The 20,657-nt window shown below is 39.1% G+C and overlaps 1 pseudogene; it reads left to right on the forward strand.

The window, feature by feature from the left end:
* Window positions 1-353: 353 nt before the first annotated feature.
* LOC129637106 (40S ribosomal protein S3a-like) lies at window positions 354-2,443 on the forward strand (annotated as a pseudogene).
* The last annotated feature ends 18,214 nt before the right edge of the window (window positions 2,444-20,657 follow it).

Here is a 20,657-nt window from a genome sequence, read left to right on the forward strand (position 1 = left end):
TCAAAATCATATCACAAATTCCAGTATCCAGCTATGCTAGAATGACAGAAACCACATTAACCCCCTTACCTTGAATAACTTTTTAAAAGGACCAAGGTACACAAAACAATGCTTTCTGACATAAAAACATAAAGCACAGGACAGTGATTCCTAAAGAAGGAAAAACAAACAAGATGAGCCCTATCATTTGCCATCCATACCTGGAGAGAACTTTTAGGCTTGTAGTACAAAACGAGGAACCAAAACAGAACTCAGCAGTCTTATTGAGTTGATGACACAGAGTTCAGAGCTACAAGAGGCCAAGGCAACTTAAATTTGCAGCATACAGGAGAGGAGTGAGTTACACAAAGAACATGAGCTCCAGCAGTGACATCCTTGCATATGTGAGAAAACTACCAAGGTAAGGAAAAGAACCACCAGCAAGGAGTAAGTTAAACAATCAGCATAGTACACACAGGACCAGGAATAATTCACATTCTGGGCAACTGAAAAGACCTCATAACATACAAGGCTTCTAGTAAGAAGGGTACAGAATAAGAAAAGTATTGCCTCAGAAAGGTATTGCTACAACAGAGAAGCCAAATCAGTCATAGACTATTCTAACAAAACTTAAAAGAAAACTTGAAAAAAATCAAGCTGATCCCAAGGACCTTAACTTCATCTCTCAAAAAGACAAATAATATTTAAAGGAATATCAAACTATCCAGCATCCAACAATGTAAAATTTAAAATTTCTGATATCCAGTTTAAAACTACTAGCACACAAAGAAAAAAAAAAAAGATGACCCATAAGCAGCAGAAAAATCAATAAACAGAAACAGACAGAAATGACACAGATGATTAAAGTAGTAGCCACAGAAATTAAAAAATTATTTTAAAATATTGTCTATATATTTAAGAAGACAAAAGAAAGCAAAGGAGTAAAAATGAGAAATATAAAAGATATAAAAAGAAACAAACTTAATTTCTAGGAATAAAAAATAGTAACTGAAAAGTATACTGAATTTAAGACACTGCAAAAAATTAATGGCATAAAATGACACATATAAGGAGGGAAAAGGACTCAAGAAAATGGAGCATCACAGAGCCATCAGACAATATTAAGCATCCTACTATATGAGTAATTGGTGCCAAAACAGGATGGGAGAAGGAAAATATAATGGTCCAAACTTCTAAATTAAATGAAAACTATAAACCCATAAAAACCTAAAAAGAAGAAACAAGAATAACACACCAAAGTGTATCACAATCAAATTGCTAAAAAGCAGAGATTAAAGGAAAATCTTAAAAGTAGACAGAGCAAAAAGACACATAAGGTAGAGTAGACTTTTTGTCTGAAACAATGCAAACCAGCAGAAGACAAGTCAACACAGACTACCAAAATGAAATGCAAAGAGAAGGAAAAAAAAGAACAACAACAAAAAAGGAACAGAGAAGCTAAGGGCACAGGAACACTATGAAATGGTATATTATACACAAAACTAGAATCCTAGAAGGCAAAAAAAAAGAACAAGAGGGCTGAAGAATAATGGCTGACAATTTTCCAAAATTAGTGACAGACAACAAACAACAAACCAAGGCCTAGATCCAACAAACTCAAATAGCACTAAATAGGATAAATAGCCCTTTTGGCTCTCTGAGCAGCACCACGGTGGTCAGTAAGAATAAGTGCCCTAAAAAAGGAGGCAAAAAGGCAACCATGAAGAAAGTGGTTGACCCATTTTCTAAGAAATACTGGTATGATCTGAAAGCACCAGCTAAGTTCAATATAAGAAATATCGGGAAAACACTGGTCACAAGAACTCAAGGCACCAAAATCCCATCTGATGGCCTCAAGGGTTGTGATTTTGAAGTGAGTCTTGTTGATCTGCAAAATGATGAAATTGCATTCAGAAAATTCAAGTTAATTATTGTGGATGTTCAGGGCAAAAACTGCCTGACTAATTTCCATGGCATGGATCTTACCTGTGACAAAATGTGCTCCATAGTTAAAAAATGACAGACCATTATTGAAGCTCACATTAATGTATGACTACCAATGGTTACTTGATTCATCTGTTCTGTGTGAGTTTTACACAGAAAATCACAATAACCAGACTCAGAAGACTTCTTAGGCCCAGCACCAGCAGGTGTGCCAGATCCACAAGAAGATGATGGAAATCATTACCCAAGAGGTGCAGACAAGTGACTTGGAAAAGATGGTTAATAAACTGATTTCAGACACCATTGGAAAAGACATAGAAAAGGCTTGCCAATCTCTTTATATGCTCTGTGATATCTTCATTAGAAAAGTAAAAATGCTAAAGAAGTTCAAGTTTAAATTGGGAAAACTCATGGAGCTAATGGTGAAATTAGTAGTTCTGGAAAAGCTACTGGGGATGAGACAGGTGCTAAAGTTGAATGAGCTGAAGGATATGAGCCGGCAGTTCAAGAATCTGTTTAAAATGCAGACTTTTAATGGTGACAAACAAAAGGTCTTATTTGTGATTTAAAAACAGGATAAATAACAATAATCAAACATGCACACACACATACCTAGGCATATCAAGGTCAAAATGCTAAAAACCAAAGACAAAGAGAAAATCTAAAAAGCACTTATGGAAAACAAAAGATACACTGCTTATAAAGGAGCAAAAAGAATTACAGGGACTTCTCTGTACAATGGTTAAAGACTCCTCACTTCTACTGCAAGGGGCATGACTTGATTCCTGATCTGGGAACTAAGATTCTGCACATGGCCAGCAGCATGGCCAAAAATAAAAAAGAAAGAGCAAGAATTATAGCAAACTTCTCAACAGAAACCATGGAAGAAACTGTAATGAAATTTTTAAAGTGTTAAAAGAAAAAAAAAAAGGTCAACCCAGAATTTTGCACTATGCAAAAATATCCTTCAAAGATAAAGGAGAAATAATTTTCTCAAACTCACTGACAGTAATACCTACTCTTTAAGAAATGTTAAAGAAAAGTATTCAGGCAGAAGGAAAAAAAAAAGTGGAAGTAAAAAACAGTTGATGAGTGTCAGAAAAGATAAGTGAAGGTTAAAAAAAAATTGGTTTTCTTATTTCAGTTACTCTCAGAGATAACTGAATGGTTCAAGCAAAAATAAGAACAACAGATTTCAAGCATGGCATATGTTACAATGAAATTATGATATCAATGGCATGAGGGATGGGAGGGAAAATATGGTACTTACACCATGCATGTAACTGTGTAATAAAAACTCAAAGTAGATTCTGATCATTTAAAACTCATTTTGTAAACCCTAGAACAAAAAAGGCACAAATTAACTTTTAAATAAATTGGACTTTATCAAACAAAAAACTTTTCTAATGCTTAGCACACTGCCTATCATGTAGTGAGTATTCAATAAATGTTACTACTATTACCAGGTACAGTATCAGGCATGCTGAAAACACATACAAACACAAAATCATCCTTTGCCCTCACAAGGCACATGGACCATCCCAGAAACTTAAGGAAAGGATGGCTTAGTATGATTTAGCAGTGAATTTAGCTGTGAGCTTCCTTTTGTCCTCAAGGCAAAAGTGGAAATTTAGTAATGCATACCTGAATTCATCTAATTGAAGGATGTAGAACTTTTTTTTTAATGATTATTGTTTTTTACTCTTTTGACCACCCATCTTTACCAAAACTTTTACACTTCAAAAAGGTACATTTTAAGAAAATGAAAAGAGAACTATACACGGGGGGAAATATTTACAAAACAAATGGCTGACAAAGGATTTGTATCCAGAATATACTAAACTCTCACAACTTAGTAACAAGAAAAATAACCCATTTAAAAACAAAACACTGGAACAGAAATTTCACCAAAGAAAATATATAAGGCAAATAACTATAGAAGACAATGTTCAATATCATTAGTCATTCAGTTCAGTTCAGTTCAGTTGCTCAGTTGTGTCCGACTCTTTGTGACCCCATGAATCGGACGGAGCACACCAAGCCTCCCTGTCCATCACCATCACCCAGAGTTCACTCAGACTCACATCCATCGAGTCAGTGGTGCCATCCAGCCATCTCATCCTCTGTCGACCCCTTCTCCTCCTGCCCCCAATCCCTCCCAGCATCAGAGTCTTTTCCAATGAGTCAACTCTTCACATGAGGTGGCCAAAGTACTGGAGTTTCAGCTTGAGCATCATTCCTTCCAAAGAAATCCCAGGGCTGATCTCCTTCAGAATGGAGTGGTTAGATCTCCTTGCAGTCCAAGGGACTGTCAAGAGTCTTCTCCACTACCACAGTTCAAAAGCATCAATTCTTTGGTGCTCAGCCTTCTTCACAGTCCAACTCTCACATCCATACATGACCACAGGAAAAACCATAGCCTTGACTAGACGAACCTTTGTTGGCAAAGTAATGTCTCTGCTTTTGAATATGCTATGTAGGTTGGTCATAACTTTCCTTCCAAGGAGTAAGCGTCTTTTAATTTCATGGCTGCAGTCACCATCTGCAGTGATTTTAGAGCCCCCCAAAATAAAGTCTGACACTGTTTCCACTGTTTCTCCATCTATTTCCCATGAAGTGGTGGGACCAGATGCCATGATCTTCATTTCCTGAATGTTGAGCTTTAAGCCAACTTTTTCACTCTCCACTTTCACTTTCATCAAGAGGCTTTTTAGTACCTCTTCACTTTATGCCATAAGGGTGGTGTCATCTGTATACCTGAGGTTATTGATATTTCTCCCAGAAATCTTGATTCCAGCTTGTGCTTTTTCCAGCCCAGCGTTTTTCATGATGTACTCTGCATAGAAGTTAAGTAAGCAGGGTGACAATATACAGCCTTGACATACTCCTTTTCCTATTTGGAACCAGTGTGTTGTTCCATGTCCAGTTCTAACTGCTGCTTCCTGACCTGCATACAGGTTTCTCAAGAGGCAGGTCAGGTGGTCTGGTATTCCCATCTCTTTCAGAATTTTCCACAGTTTATTGTGATTCACACAGTCAAAGGCTTTGGCATAGTCAATAAAGCAGAAATAGATGTTTTTCTGGAACTCTCTTGCTTTTTCCATGATCCAGCGGATGTTGGCAATTTGATCTCTGGTTCCTCTGCCTTTTCTAAAACCAGCTTGAACATCAGGAAGTTCACGGTTCACATATTGCTAAAGCCTGGCTTGGAGAATTTTGAGCATTACTTTATTCACGTGTGAGATGAGTACAATTGTGCGGTAGTTTGAGCATTCTTTGGCATTGCCTTTCTTTGGGATTGGAATGAAAACTGACCTTTTCCAGTCCTGTGGCCACTGCTGAGTTTTCCAAATTTGCTGGCATATTGAGTGCAGCACTTTCACAGCATCATCTTCCAGGATTTGAAATAGCTCCACTGGAATTCCATCACCTCCACTAGCTTTGTTGGTAGTGATGCTTTCTTAGGCCCACTTGACTTCACATTCCAGGATGTCTGGCTCTAGGTGGGTGATCACACCATCGTGATTATCTTGGTCATGAAGATCTTTTTTGTACAGTTCTTCTGTGTATTCTTGCCATCTCTTCTTAATATCTTCTGCTTCTGTTAGGTCCATACCATTTCTGTCCTTTATCGAGCCCATCTTTGCATGAAATGTTCCCTTGGTATCTCTAATGTTCTTGAAGAGATCTCTAGTCTTTCCCATTCTGTTGTTTTCCTCTATTTCTTTGCACTGATCACTGAGGAAGGCTTTCTTATCTCTCCTTGCTATTCTTTGGAACTATGCATTCAAGTGTTTATATCTTTCCTTTTCTCCTTTGCTTTTCACTTCTGTTCTTTTCACAGCTATTTGTAAGGCCTCCTCAGACAGCCATTTTGCCTTTTTGCATTTCTTTTCCATGGGGATGGTCTTGATCCCTGTTTCCTGTACAATGTCATGAGCCTCCATCCATAGTTCATCAGGCACTCTATCTATCAGATCTAGTCCCTTAAATCTATTTCTCACTTCCACTGTATAATCATAAGGGATGTGATTTAGGAAAATGAAAACATGAATTATCACTCTACATTCACTAGAATTTGTTGTTCTTTAGGCATCAGAAAATTAGAAACACCAAAGGAACATTTCATGCAAAGATGGGCACAATAAAGGACACAAATTGTATGGACCTAACAGAAGCAGAAGATTTTAAGAAGAGGTGGCAATAATACACAGAAGAACTATCCAAAAACAGATCTTCACGACCCAGGTAATCACGATGATGTGATCACTCACCTAGAGCCAGACATCCTGGAATGCGAAGTTAAGTAGGCCTTAGGAAGCATCACTATGAACAAAGCTAGTGCAGGTTATGGAATTCCAGTTGAGATATTTCAAGTCCTAAAGGATGAGGCTGTGAAAGTGCTGCACTCAATATGCCAGCAAATTTGGAAAACTCAGCAGTGGCCACAGGACTGGAAAAGGTCAGTTTCCATTCCAATCCTAAAGAAAAGCAATGCCAAATCATGTTCAAACTACCGCACAATTGCACTTTTGAGAAAAGTAATGCTCAAAATTCTCCAAGCCAGGCTTTAGCAATACGTGATCCATGAACTTCCAGATGTTCAAGCTGGTTTTAGAAAAGGCAGATGAACCAGAGATGAAATTGCCAACATTCACTGGATCATAGAAAAAGCAAGAGAATTCCAGAAAAACATCTACTTCTACTTTATTGACTATGCCAAAGCCTTTGACTGTGCAGATCACAACAAACTGTGGAAAATTCTTAAAGAGACTGGAATACCAAACCACCTGACCTGCCTCTTGAGAAATCTGTATGCAGGTCAGGAAGCAACAGTTAGAACTGGACACAGAACAACAGACTGGTTCCAAATAGGGAAAGGAGTACGTTAAGGCTATATATTGTCACCCTGCTTATTTAATTTATATGTGGAGTACATCATGAGAAACACTGGATTGGATGAAGCACAAGCTGGAATCAAGACTGCCAGGAGAAATATCAATAACTTCAGATATGCAGATGACATCACCCTTATGGCAGAAAGTGAAGAAGTACTAAACGTCCTCTTGATGAAAGTAAACAGGAGAGTGAAAATGTTGGCTTAAAGGTCAACATTCAGAAAACTAATATCATGGCATCCAGTCCCATCACTTCATGGCAAATAGATGGAGAAACAATGGAAACAGTGACAGATTTTATTTTGGGGGGACACCAAAATCACTGCAGATGGTGACTGCAGCCATGAAATTAAAAGATGCTTGCTCCTTGGAAGAAATTTATGAACCTAGACTGCTTACTAAAAAGCAGAGACATTACTTTGCCAACAAAGGTCCATCTAGTCAAGGCTATGGTTTTTCCAGTAGTCATGTATGGATGTGAGAGTTAGACTATAAAGAAAGCTGAGCGCCAAAGAACTGATGCTTTCAAACTGTGGTGTTGGAGAAGACTCTTGAGAGTCCCTTGGACTGCAAAGAGATCCAACCAGTCCATCCTAAAGGAAATCAATCCTGAATATTCATTGGAAGGACTGATGTTGAAGCTGAAACACTAATACTTTGACCACTTGATGCAAAGAACTGACTCACTGGAAAAGACCCTGATGCTGGGAAAGACTAAAGGAAGGAGAAGGGGAAGATAGAGGATGAGATGGTTGGATAGCATCACCAACACAATGAACATGAGTTTGAGTAAACTCTGAGAGTGGGTGATGAACAGGGAGGCCTGACATGCTGCAGCTCATGGGGTCGCAAGGAATCGAACATGACTGAGCGACTGAACTGAACTGAGTCATTAAGTTGTGTCTGACTCTTCTGCTACCCCACTGACTGTAGCCCATCAGGTTCCTCTGTCCATAGGATTTCTCTGGCAAGAATACTGGAGTCGATTGTCATTTCCTCCTCCAGGGTATCTTCCTGAACCAGGGATCAAACCTATGTCTCCTTCACTGGCAGGGCAGACTCCTTACCACTGAGCCACCAGAGAACACAAAGAGTATAATACATTGGTAAAGGGCAATGGTTCTTATCTCCTACTGCTTCAGAACTTCAGACAAGAGAAGGCTTAACAAAGCCACTGGGACGGGGGAGCCTGGTGGGCTGCCGTCTATGGGGTCGCACAGAGTCGGACACGACTGAAGTGACTTAGCAGCAGCAGCAGTAACAAAAAATTTAGGAGTAAAAGCAGGATTCAAATAGAACTTGTAAGGATTAGTAAATCTAGCATAGAAAAAGAGCTTTTGCACAAGTGAAATGATTTGTTTAAATAGTTTTGGAATATCAAAATGGAATTTCATTTGCAGAGAAGAGAAGTTATCCTTGGAAAAAGCCCCTGAATTCCTTACAGGTTATATGGATTAGCCTCTCCTCATAGCTTCTCAATCCTGAGGCAAACTGAAAACTCCACACTCCCTTCTCTCTCCAAGAGTCCCATTCCCCCACATGACTTTTCCTCCTTTTAACAAAACAAGAGACATCTAACTTTCCTGACACATGCAGCTGGCACCAAAGCAAACCAAGCTGTGGGGTGGCTGACCCAAAATTACTGATGAATGTTCAAAATAAACACATTTTCAGCCAATCTGGAATGGTATATTTCTAAGAGGACAGAGAGCTCTTAAAATTAACTAACTCATCTGGACAAACTTCCATCCAATGGAAGTTTTTCAATAATGAATATCAGACCATAGATCTTCCTGCAGCTGAGCTTGTTTATCATGCAAGGAGTCTGCTTCTTCATGTCTCATGGATAGCTTCATGATTTTTATTTTCACTGGCTTCTGGCTTCTTATATTTATATAAACAGGCCAAGAAAACAAAACACATGAGAGCAAGTTTAAATGGTAGATTCTTCATTCCTCCAAAAGGCAGAGATACGAACCTTTCCTTTTATATATGTCAGATAGACAATTGAGGAAGAAAAGATACATGTTTGGGAGAAGAGAGGCCCTTGTTTAAAAAGCATAACTTACTAAAGTGGTTTTTCTTATTGTGTGGAAATTCTAATCAAGTGCTCTCTGTTGCAATGTCTGAAGACTGCAGAGTAAGGCCTATACATAAAACAATACCAAACCAAAATTAAGAGTGGATTTGCAGCTGAAACTAACTAAACTAGTATTCTGAAAGAACTCGATTGATGGTACATATAACCAATTCCTATCAAGCATGATTTTTTATGTTTTGTTTGCCTGTTTATTCTTATTTATATAGAAAATAATCTTCTTCTAAATGAGCTCTGACTGTGGCTCTAAAGGGAGAGGCATATCTTTTTTGAGATAGAGGAAAACCCTTTAAATATCCTAGGAATGTCCTGCCTTTCTTTCAATAGATTGACCACACTGAATAATGGGGAGTTCTCACTGTTCTTAGTCAGAGGAGGCCCAAGAGATGCTCTTCCCAGCTTAGGAAGCAAAAAGGGTGCCTCCAACCCTCTGTGAACTACACTATGTTGATGCTTCTGTTGCCCCACATGTATCTCCCCTACTGCTTGCCTCCCAATGGATGTTTTCTAACTTAATTCATAGAGTTCTTTCTGCCACAGATCACTTTATGTAACCATCATGTCATGACTCATGTAAAAGAAGAGAGTAAACACCATTTGTTATTTATCTACTATGTACTGGGCAGGAAACTGACCACATGGGTCACAACCTTGTCTAACTCAACTGAACTGTGAGCAATGCCATGTAAGGCCACCCAAGAAGGATGGGTCATGGTGGAGACTTCTGGCAAAATGTTGTTCACTGGAGAAAGAAAGTGCAAACCACTTCAACATTCTTGCCTTGAGAACCCCATGAACAGTAAGAAAAGGCAAAAATATATGACACTGAAAGATGAACTCCCCTGGTTGGTAGGTGCCCAATATGCTATAGGAGAAGAGCTGAGAAATAGCTCTAGAAAGAATGAAGAGACTGAGGCAAAGCGGAAACAACACCCAGTTATGGATGTGTCCAGTGGAGAAAGTAAAGCCCAATGCTGTAAGAACAATATTGCACAGGAACCTGGAATGTTAGGTCCATGAAAAAAGGTAAACTGGAAGTGGTCAAACAGGAGATGGCAAGAATGAACATTGACATTTTGGAAATCAGTGAACTAAAATGGACTGGAATGGGCGAATTTAACTCAGATGACCATTATATCTACTACTGTGGGAAAAATCCCTTAGAAGAAATGAAGTAGCCCTCACAGTCAACAAAAGAGTATGAAATGCAGCACTTGGGTTCAATCTCAAAAATGACAGAATGATCTCTGCTCGTTGCAAAGGCAAACCATTCAATATCACAGTAATCCAAGTCTATGCTCCAACCACTAATGATGAGGAAGCTGAAGTCAAACAGTTCTATGAGGACCTACAAGACCTTCTAGAACTAACAACCAATATATATATATATATATATATATATATATATATATATTCTTTTCATCATAGGGGACTGGAATGCAAAAGTAAGAACTCAAGAGATACCTGGAGTAGCAGGCAGATTTGGCCTTGGAGAACAAAATGAAGCAGGGCAAAGGCTAACAGAATTTTGCCAAGAGAACGCACTTGTCACAGCAAACATCTTCTTCCAACAAACAAAAGACGACTCTACACAGAGATATCACCAGATCAGTTCAGTTCAGTTTAGTTCAGTCGCTCAGTCATGTCCGACTCTTTGCGATCCCATGAATTGCAGCACACCAGGCCTCCCTGTCCATCACCAACTCCCAGAGTTCACTCAAACTCATATCCATCATGGTCAATACAAAAATCAGATTGATTATATTCTTTGCAGCCAAAGCGGGAGAAGCTCTATACAGTCAGCAGAAACAAGACCAGGAGCTGACTGTGGCTCAGATCATGGGCTCCTTATTGAAAAATTCAGACTTAAATTGGAAAAAGTAGGGAAAACCACTAGACCATTCAGCTATGACCTAAATCAAATTCCTTACAGTGGAAGTGACAAACAGATTCAAGGGATTAGATCTGATAGAATGCCTAAAGAACTACCAATGGAGGTTCGTAACATAGTACAGGAGGTGGTGATCAAAACCATCCCCAAGAAAAAGAAAGGCAAAATGGGTATCTGAGGAGGCATTACAAATAGCTGAAAAAAGAAGAAAAACGAAAAGCAAAGGAGAAAAGGAAAAATACACACATCTGAATGCAGAATTCCAAAGACTAGCAAGGAGAGATAAGAAAGCCTTCCTAAGTGAACAACACAAAGAAAAAGAGGAAAACAATAGAATGGGAAAGACTAGTGATCTCTTCAAGAAAATTAGAGATACCAAGGGAACATTTCATGCAAACATGGGCACAATTCAGGACACAAACGGTATGGACCTAACAGAAGCAGAAGATATTAAGAAAGGGTGGCAAGAATACACAGAAGAACTGTACAAAAAAGATCTAATGACCCAGATAACTAGGATGGTGTGATCACACACCTACATCTTGGAGTCAGACATCTTGGAGTGCAAAGTCAAGTGGGTCTTAGGGAATATTACTACAAACAAAGCTAGTGGAGGTAATGGAATTTCAGCTGAGCTATTTCAAATCCTAAAAGATGATGCTGTGAAAGTGCTGCACCTCAGATGTCAGCAAATTTGGAAAACTTAGCAGTTGCTACAGGACTGGAAAAGGTCAGTTTTCATTCCAATCCCAAAGAAAGGCAATGCCAAAGAATGTTCAAACTACCACAAAATTATACTCGTCTCACATGCTAGCAAAGTAAGGCTCAAAATTCTCCAAGTTAAGCTTCAACAGTACCTGAACCAAGAACTTCCAGATGTTCAAGCTGCATTTAGAAAAGACAGAATAACCAGAGATCAAATTGCCAACATCTGCTGGATCATAGAAAAAGCAAGAGAACTGCAGAAAAATATATACTTCTGCGTCATTGACTATGCTAAAGCTTTTTTTTTTTTTTCATTTTAAAAAAATCAGCTTTATTGAGATAGTATTCGCATTCAAAACATTCACCTATTGACTGTATGGATCACAACAAACTGTGGAAAATTCTTAAAGAGACGGGTACCAGACCACCTTACTTGCCTCCTGAGAAACCTGGATGCAGGTCAAGAAACAACAGTTAGAACCGGACATGGAACGATGGACTGATTCCAAATTGGGAAAGGAGTGTGTCGAGGCTGTATACTGTCACCCTGTTTATTTAACTTATATGCAGAGTACATCATGTGAAATGCCAGGCTATATGAATAACAAGCTGGAATCAAGATTGCTAGGAGAAATATCAATAACCTCAGATAATCAGATGACACCACCTTAATGCCAGAAAGTGAAAAGGAACTAAAGAGTCTCTTGCTGAAGGTGAAAGAAGAGAGTGAAAAACCTAGATTAAAACTCAACATTCGAAAAACAAAGATCATGGCATCCAGCCCTATCACTTCATGGGAAACAGATGGGAAAAAATGGAAATAAAGGCAGATTTTTCTTGGGCTCCAAAATTACTGAGGATGGAGACTGCAGCCATGAAATTTAAAAGACACTTGCTCCTTGGAAGAAAAGCTATGGCAAACCTAGACAGTGCATTAAAAATCAGAGACATCACTATTCTGACCAAGGTCCACATAGTCAAAGCTATGGTTTTTCCAGCAGTCGTGTACAGATGTGAGAGTTCTACCATAAAGAATGCTGAACACCAAAGAATTTATGCTTTTGAACTGTGGTGCTGGAGAAGACTCTTGAGAGTCCCTTGGACAACAAGGAGATCAAATCAGTCAATCCTAAAGTAAATCAACCCTGAATACACATTGGAAGAAGTGATGCTTGAAGGTGAAGCTCCAATACTTTGGCCACCTGATGAGAAGAGCTGACTCACTGGAAAAGACTCTGATGCTGGGGATTTAGGGAAGGAGGAGAAGGGGACAACAGAGAATGAGATGGTTAGATGGCATCAGTGACTCAACAGACATGAGTTTGAGCAAACTCCAGGAGACAGTGAAGGACAGAGAAGCCTGGTATACTGCAGTCCATAGAGTTGCAAAGAGTTGGACAAGACTGAATGACTGAACAAAAAAAAAAAAAAAAGAAGAAGAAGACAGCATTAGATCAACCCTCTTAAAATTTTAAGCATAGCATCCTCAAGATTCATACCTGCTATTGCATATGGCAGAATTTCTTGCCTTTTTAAGGCTAAATAATATTCCATTGTATGTACATACCACATTTTCTTTATCCATTCATCCATCAGTGGACATTTAGGTTTTTTCCATATCTAGACTATTGTGTTACAATGAACATGGGAGTGGAAATACCTCTGAGATCCTAATTTCAATTCTTTTTGATAAATACCCAGAACTGGAATTGCCGGAAGGTATGACTATTCTTTGTTTTAGGAGTCTTTATACTATTTTCCAGCTATAGCAGCTGCAGTGCCTTACATTCCCACCAACAGTGCACAAGGGTTCCAATTTCTCTATGTCATCACTTGTCATATTCTATTTCTTTGATAATAACTATCCTAACAGGTATGAGATGATATCTCACTGTGGTTTTGATCTGCATCTCTCTGATAATTAGTAATGTTGAGCATCTTTTCATAGATCTGCTGACCATTTGTATATATTCTATAGAGAAATGTTGTTCCAAGTCCTTTGCCTAGAATCAAGATTGCCAGGAGAAATATCAATAACCTCAGATATGCAGATGACACCACTCTTATGGCAGAAAATGAAGAGGAACTAAAGAGCCTCTTGCTGAAGGTGAAAGAGGTAGAATGTAAAAGATGGCTTAAAACTCAACATTTAAAAAACTAAGATCATGGCATACAGTCTCATCACTTCATGACAAATAGATAGGGAAACAATGGAAACAGTGACAGACTTTATTTTCTTGGGCTCCAAAATCACTGCAGATGGTGATGGCAGTCCTGAAATTAAAAGAAACTTGCTCCTTGGAAGAAAAGCTACAACAAACCTAGACAGCATATTAAAAAGCAGAGACATTACTTTGCCAACAAAGGTCCACCTAGTCAAAGGTATGGTTTTTCCAGGAGTCATGTATGGATGTGAGAGTTGGACCATAAGGAAAGTTGAGCACCAAAGAACTGATGTTTTTGAACTTCTGGTATTAGAGAAGACTCTTGAGAGTCCCTTGGACAGCAAGGAGATCCAACCAGTCCATCCTAAAGTAAATCAATCCTGAATATTCATTGGAAGGACTGATGATGAAGCTGAAGCTCCAATATTTTGGCCACCTGATGCAAAGGGCTGACTCATTAGAAAAGACTCTGATGCTGGGAAAGATTGAAGGGAGGAGGAGGAGACAACAGAGGATGAGATGGTTGGATGACATCACCAACCTGATAGACATGAGTTTGAGCAAGTTCTGGGAGCTGGTGAAGGACAGGGAAGTCTGGCATGCTGCAGTCCATGGGGTCCCAAAGACCATGAATGACTGAACTGAACTGAACTTGCCAAGTTTTCAATTGCATTATTTGTTTTCTTGCTATTAAGTGAGGACTTCTATATTTTTGGGTATTAACCCCTTGTCAGATAGATGGTTTGTAAATATTTTCTCCTATTGTACAGGTTGTCTTTTTACCCTGTTGTTTCCTCTGCTCTGCAGAAACTTCTTAGTTTGATGTAGTCCCACTTGTCTTTTATTTCATCACCTGTACTTTTACCAACAAAATCAACGTCAAGATCAATTTCATGAAGCTTTTCCCCTATGTTTCCTTCTATACATTTTACAGTTTCAGGTCTTATTTTGAAGTTTCTAACCCATTTTGAGTTTATTTTGCTCATAGTATAAGGGTCCAATTTTGTTCTTTTGCATATGAATGGAGAAGGAAATGGCAACCCACTCCAGTGTTCTTGCCTGGAGAATCCCAGGGATGGCAGAGCCTGGTGGGCTGCCGTCTCTGGGGTCACACAGAGTCGGACACGACTGAAGCGACTTAGCAGCAGCAGTAGCAGAGGATATCCAGTTTTCTCAACACCATATATTAAGGAGATTATCATTTCCCCACTGTGTATTCTTGGCACCCTGCTTGAAGATCAGCTGTCTGTAAATGCAGAGATAATGAGAGTTAAATAAGATAGTAGATTAAATGTGGGTACAATGTCTGATTCACATTAAATGCTTAATACAAGTCATCAGTAAAAAAAAAAATAGCTATTTGATGATGACAACAACATGGTGATACTGCTGCTGCTGCTGCTGCTGCTAAGTCACTTCAGTCGTGTCTGACTCTGTACAACCCCATAGATGGCAGCCCACCAGGCTCCCCTGTCCCTGGGATTCTCCAGGCAAGAACACTGGAGTGGGTTGCCATTTTCTTCTCCAACATGGTGATAAGATGATGACAATTAACAGAGCCATCCACTCACTTACCTAGTCCCTATTTATAAGCAAGAATATAATACTGTAAGATGACAGGGCAGGTTTAAGAGTGCATATTAGCTACAGGAAAGATTCTCCCCCTATATGTTAACTAGATTCATAACTGTCACACAGATATGAAATACAAAAGTGTTTTCTTCCCATGTACTAATACGTAGAAAAGATTTTTAACCCCATCCTCAACACTCCAACTGTCTGACTTTAATTGCCTTTTGAAAGAAAAGTCCGGAAAAGAAAGAGGTGAAAAGGGAGATTATTTCTACTTGAACTGACAGCCAAAAACCTGCTTTGCACTGACTAAATTTTAAAAAATCAAGTTTGGCTCATGCCAATGTTATTAATCCCTCAGTTTGTAAGCTCCGTTTGATCCCAATGAATCTCTTTTTTAAAAAGAGTCTCCCTTTCATGTTAGAAATGGAGCACAAAGTAATTGCAGAGGATACTATCCATATCAAATCAGTTACCATGTCCTGTCAATTTTTCCTTTGTAATGACTCCCCAACTATTCCTTTTCTTTCTCATTGCTGCTTTTCTAATGTAATCTGTCCACATCTCACTCCTGGATATTTTCACTAGTCTCTCCTTGATCCCTCTGCAGCTAGGAATCTACCACTTTCTGTTCTGTGAGGAGCTATGAAATAAATATTCCTAAAATATCACATATAATTTTCTTAATCGCAACCTTTCCTTGATTGTTATGTAAAAAATAAAACCCAAACCTCTTTACTTAACTCTCAAGTTAATTCTCAGATTGTCTTGCACAATCTGATCCCCAATCCCAGTTTCATCTTTCAAGGAATGCCTTTTACAACTGGTTCCCAAATGGCCTTGGTATATTGGAAATGGCATTGACTCAATGGCACATAATCATTATCTGTAGTTCATCAATTCCCAAATATTAAGCAGTTACAGAAGAATAAGAAAGATAAAAAGAGTTATATTCCTTCATTTCCAAATACTCCTGACCACAACTAAAAACCCATGAAAAGGATCAAAGGTTAATGTTTGTTAAAAAAAATCCACTCTATATTCCTTCATTCTCAAGAAAATTTTACTTCTCAAACTATGCTCACAGTTATTTCCAGAGCTCTTCTAACTTCCAGTAAACCAAGACTGTCAAAGGATGAGCATGAAACTGGTGTCTATGGTGGTAACTCATCAGTCTTCCAATGTCATCAAGATTTCACAATGCTCACTTCATGCCCTCACCACAGCCCCCTCCTATACTAGTAAAGCAAATGCAACTACTTGGAGGGCAAGTCAGGGACTGGGAGCAGCTGAGTAAATCAACTGCCAGGCTGGGAACAGAATCCAAGAATTCTATTCCTGCCTCATATCCAGTTACTAGGAGTTGTCCGTTTGGCTTTAGTCTGTTTTTAGTCTCTCCTTATTTTTTTTTTTTTTCCTTCTAAATAAACAAGCTTGTCTAATACAAGACTCTCAAGATGTGAGGGCTCCTTCTTCACATGGAAGCAGCAACTTCTAAAGATCTCTGTTTTCTGCATGAGAATATTTCATTAGATTAGATTCATGGATTCTCTGTAGACTCTGGGGTTCTTTTGGTTAATGGTTATTGCAAACACAGATCCAGAAGCGACCACTGGAAGGACAACTACCTTCAAGGTACGTGAATTAAAGACCTTTGTCTTCAATTTTGATGGATTCCAGATCACCACAAGCTAACTCATTCATTATTCCTTCAACATTTATCAAGCACCTACTATGTGCCAGGCCTGTGCTTAGCACACGGCATATAATGATTTTTAAAACACCACCACACACTCAAGGGCAGAGATACCAAGGAACAGAGGTCTACTCTAAGGTGAAAAGTGGAGTGAGTCCTTAGGCATTATTATTTTATAGTAAGAGGATCATTAGTCCCTCTCTGGCTTTTAAATTCTGTAAGGGTATATTAAAATAGGAGTTCAAAACAAGTAAGTAAGCATTCTGACCACCAAAATGTACTCATCACTGAACCAGATATTACAAAACTCTAAAATGGACTGGAAGCAACCGTGTATTGCTGAAAAGAACACAAATTTTAGAATCATAAACTCTGATTCTAGCAAGTCCTAGTTGTAAAGATAGGACAAGTTATTTAACCTCTCTGAACTTCAGTTTCCTCAACTTGTGTGTGTGTGTGTCCAACTCTTTGTGATTCCATAGACTGTAGCCTGCCAGGCTCCTCTGTCCATGGAATTTTCCAGGCAAGAATACTTGAGTGGGTTGCTATTTCCTTCTTCAGGGGATCTTTCCAACCCAAGGGTCAAACCCACGTCTCTTATGTCTCCTCTACTGGCAGGCGGGTACTTCACCAGCTGAGTCAACAGGGAAGCACTTCTTTAACTTGAAGAGGTGAGAAAATCTTCCTGGTTAGGATTAAATGAAACATAATATAAAATGCCTTGCAGAGGGTCAGTGCTCAAGAACTGTTTATTACCTTTGTTTCAAAGAAATTGGGGCTACTGACATCAATTAGGAGATTACCACTTGAGCAGATGGTCTAGACTAGGACAGCGACAGTAAGACCAACGGAAAAGTAATATATATCAGAGGCAATCAAACAGTCAGGCAGGAGATTTAGCATTGCATCAAAAAGGTTTCATTACGCTCATGAACTAAAAGAAACATTCTTTTAGGGATAAACAAAATATGGTATATCGATACAGCCTAATACTGGTCAGAAATAAAAAGAAATAAGTACTGATATATGTTATAACAAGGATGAAACTTTAAAACATTATGCTAAGTTAAAGTAATTATTCCCAGAGAACTACTGATTGTATGATTTCGTTTATCTGAAATACCCAGAATAGGCAAATCCATGGGGACAGAAGGTGCATTAGTTGTTGCCTCCATTTGGGCGTGGGAGGAGATTGGGTGAGATAACTAAGGGATGTGAGGTTTCCCTCTGTAGTGATGGAAATGTGACTGTGATGGTTGCACAACTCTGTGAATATTCTAAAAGCCACCGAAGTGTGTAAGTGGTGTGTGAATTGTATTGAATGTAAATTATACACCAATAAAGCCATTTTTTAAAGATTAAATAAGACAATGCTTATAGCATCTCGGAAGTGCTCAATAAATGTAGACTGATGATGTTACTGATATTGTTTCCAGAAGAAAATACATTTAATCTCAATTTTTTTCATGCATGTTACTGATGAGAATCATCTGCACACTTAATCTCAAAATACTAAACTATTATGTAATATAGAGGAAACATTAAGAAATCTCAGCAATGTTCTAATAATCTAAACTCCTATAAATATTTACAATAATCAGAAACAATAACATCTATGACAATCAGAAGTAATAACAGTGATACCAATGAAGTCTTCCTCAACTATTTCAGATAAAGTTTACTGCTTCTTCCTCTGTAGTTTGTCTATTTATACTTTCATCACATCATTATCTATTGTAAACATATGACATTTTTCTCACTAAAGTGTAAGTTCTATCAGAGTAAGGACTGTGTTCCATTCAGTTTTGTATCCTTTGGGAGAACATAGTGCAATGCTGATACATAGTAACTGTGCTTAATACATGTTTATTGAATGAGCATTTAATTTAAAATTCCTGGAATTCTTGTAACTTCTCATCTCTGAATTCCTGTTTCAGACTCCCTAAAAAAAGAGGAGGAGGTTTTGAAAGGTGACCAATACCTGACTAATAAACTGCAGCCATGAAATCAAAAGACGCTTACTCCTTGGAAGGAAAGTTATGACCAACCTAGATAGCATATTCAAAAGCAGAGACATTACTTTGCCAACAAAGGTCCATCTAGTCAAGGCTATGGTCTTTCCTGTGGTCATGTATGGATGTGAGAGTTGGACTGTGAAGAAGGCTGAGCGCCGAAGAATTGATGCTTTTGAACTGTGGTGTTGGAGAAGACTCTTGAGAGTCCCTCGGACTGCAAGGAGATCCAACCAGTCCATTCTGAAAGAGATCGGCCCTGGGATTTCTTTGGAAGGAATTATACTAAAGTTGAAACTCCAGTACTTTGGCCACCTCATGCAAAGAGTTGACTCATTGGAAAAGACTCTGATGCTGGGAGGGATTGGGGGCAGGAGGAGAAGGGGACGACAGAGGATGAGATGGCCGGATGGCATCACTGACTCGATGGACGTGAGTCTGAGTGAACTCTGGGAGTTGGTGACAGACAGGGAGGCCTAGCATGCTGTGATTCATGGGGTCGCAAAGAGTCGGACACAACTGAGCGACTGAACTGAACTGAACTGAATAAATGAAAGCACCTCAACAAGTGATGTTTTAACTAGTTTTGCCAGTCTTAAACTTCCAAGGATCTCAGGAACAGGAAAATAACCTGAAACAGGTTGTTTGCTGCTACTGCTGCTAAGTCGCTTCAGTCGTGTCCAACTCTGTGCGACCCCATAGACGGCAGCCCACCGGGCTCCGCCATCCCTGGGATTCTCCAGGCAATTACACTGGAGTGGGTTTCCATTTCCTTCTCCAATGCATGAAAGTTAAAAGGGAAAGTGAAGTTGCTCAGTCGTGTCCGACTCTTAGCGACCCTATGGACTGCAGCCCCCCAGGCTCCTCCATCCATGGGATTTTCAAGGCAAGAGTACTGGAGTGGGATGCCATTGCCTTAGCCCTCGGAAAACTCTGAAAAGTCTATATAATCAGCCTATGATCCCTGCCATCATTACTAAAGTAAAATGTTTGAGAAGCCCCTCCCAGCTCTCCATCTTGCTGCTGCCTTTCAGAGAACATTTTCCTCTTCTGGCTACCATAGGTACTAGTACTAGTAACCAGTAGCAAAGCCTAGTTCCTCCAAATGTGGTACCCAGATCAGCAGCATGGGCAAGACCTGGGAATTTGTTGAAAAAGCAGAATCTCATTTTTAACTAGATACCCAGGTGATTTACATGCTCATTTACATACTGAAGTAGAGCTGACTATACCTGGTCTCTAGATTCAGACTGTCTAGACTTGAACTCCACAACAGACCCACTGGAGTACCTTATGCAAATCACTTCACCCAGGGATTCTTACTCCAGTGCACACTTTAGAACCACCTGGATTCTAAAAGGATTTTTAAAAATCACAAAGCCTTGGCTCCACCAGAAATTGATTTAATTAGACTGCTGCTGCTGCTGCTAACTCCTTTGACCCAATAATTTTTAAAGCTCCCCTAACTAGGGGAATGAAGCCAGAATTCAGAACTACTGAGTAACTTCTCTAAGCTTCTATCAAACAGGATAGGGGTTGTGAGGAACAAAAAATCTGATCACCTTTGAAGAGTTTTTGGCCTAGTTCTTGGGATGTATAAGTGCTCAATAATTGGCAGTTATTATTATCAGACTGGAAATGTGGAAATGAACTGTCCTATGGCAAGGATAAAAAAAGAACAAAATATTAGTCTGGCC

This window comes from Bubalus kerabau, chromosome 22, assembly GCF_029407905.1.
Source record: "Bubalus kerabau isolate K-KA32 ecotype Philippines breed swamp buffalo chromosome 22, PCC_UOA_SB_1v2, whole genome shotgun sequence".
Classification (NCBI taxonomy): domain Eukaryota; kingdom Metazoa; phylum Chordata; class Mammalia; order Artiodactyla; family Bovidae; genus Bubalus; species Bubalus kerabau.